The sequence below is a fragment of the Penaeus monodon genome, chromosome 32, assembly GCF_015228065.2.
Source record: "Penaeus monodon isolate SGIC_2016 chromosome 32, NSTDA_Pmon_1, whole genome shotgun sequence".
NCBI classification, from domain to species: Eukaryota; Metazoa; Arthropoda; class Malacostraca; order Decapoda; family Penaeidae; genus Penaeus; species Penaeus monodon.
Genome location: NC_051417.1, coordinates 24,232,174 through 24,233,623, shown reverse-complemented (window position 1 = coordinate 24,233,623; position 1,450 = coordinate 24,232,174). Strand labels below are relative to the sequence as shown.

Sequence of the window (1,450 nt, the reverse complement as noted above, 5' to 3'; positions counted from 1 at the left end):
CTACAAATTGAAACATAAACCAGTAAGAATGTTCTGTTCAGTTGATTTGTAAAAAGTGCAAAGAATATGTCTATAGTGCTGAGATTTAATGCTTGTTAAGCTTGAATTTTCGTTTTTGATGGCACATTTGCAATGGTAGCTCTTAAAGCGCCATAAGAGACACAGTACCACTTTGATTTTGTTTCATGAAGAATATGAATGTGGGAGTTTCGGAGTTATGTTAACTAAAGATTGTACGTTGTAAATCTCGTGTACATTGACTTATGTAATTAGGATTGTAGCTAAAGCTGTAGTTATGTCATCAAATATATATTATTTAAATTATGGAATATACAGTTGATGAAAAAATGGTTATTGTAAACTGTGAATCCTAAATTTCTCATTAAATTAGTTTAATAGCTCTATCTTAGTAGTGGTTAAAACAAGCCTAAAATTGCATATAATTACTTAATTTCATGCCATCTTTTTTTTCGTTTTATATATTAACAACCAAGTATCATATAAAAAAAGGACAATGTGATTAGTTACCATGTTATGATGAAACAACACCGCTGCATGCTGAATAATTCATGTTACCTAGAAGAACACGTACTCCCATTTGCCAGAAAGGATAGAAGTGCTTTTGGATATTGTTCAGTGCCATAAATCTTGCCATAAAAATGTAGAACTTTTATAAAAGCATTTAGAATGGGAAAAAGCTGGACAATAATCAGTCGATCAGGTAAAGATAAATGAGTGTCACAGAAAAAATATCAGTGCTAAAATGCATTACAATTATCCATAAAATAAATAGGGGGCAGTGGAACACAGGCATTGGACAGATGGCTTTCCTGACCTTGCCCAATGTTAGTAAAGGAGTTATTTGCAAAAGATAAAACACTGGAATTTCCAGTAAGTAATGCATGAAAAATGGTCTGGGAGGGGAAAAGTTTAGTAGTAGAGGTTTCTTTAGGCCAAAAGATTTTCAGGAACCTGATCTGATTTCAGATATTATTATGGCAATTAGCTACTTGGTGTCTGATGTGATGATGCTTTGTGGATGGACCTTGCACATCTTTTAGTGACAATGATGAATCAAATTTTAATTTATATTGATATCTTCCTTTCCTTTAGTAGAGATTTGGTGAAAAATTGAAGACTATAAAATAAGTCTTTTTTTTTTGTACATGTGCTATACATTAAACAAAGAAACAGTTTAACTAAAAACATACTTGCTACCAAATAATACTTTACAAAAAAGAAATTTTGATAAGGGATAGCATTAATATCTGTTTTATCTTTATCTTCAGGAACCTTGTCATGTAGTAACAATGATTTTAAGTTATTAAGAATGTATAGGATTATTTATGATGTAATTGTTGTGATAGGGAGTATGGGTTGGGAGTCTAGATCATCCATCTATCTGAATTAACACAATGCTGCTGGGAAACATATAAGTTTACAAAAATTT

The 1,450-nt window shown here is 31.2% G+C and overlaps 1 protein-coding gene across 1 annotated transcript in view; it reads left to right on the top strand.

The window, feature by feature from the left end:
- Nucleotides 1–1,450, top strand: part of LOC119593736 (probable cation-transporting ATPase 13A3) — a gene marked incomplete in the record, with an annotated part of 69,470 nt that overhangs the window by 57,522 nt on the left and 10,498 nt on the right.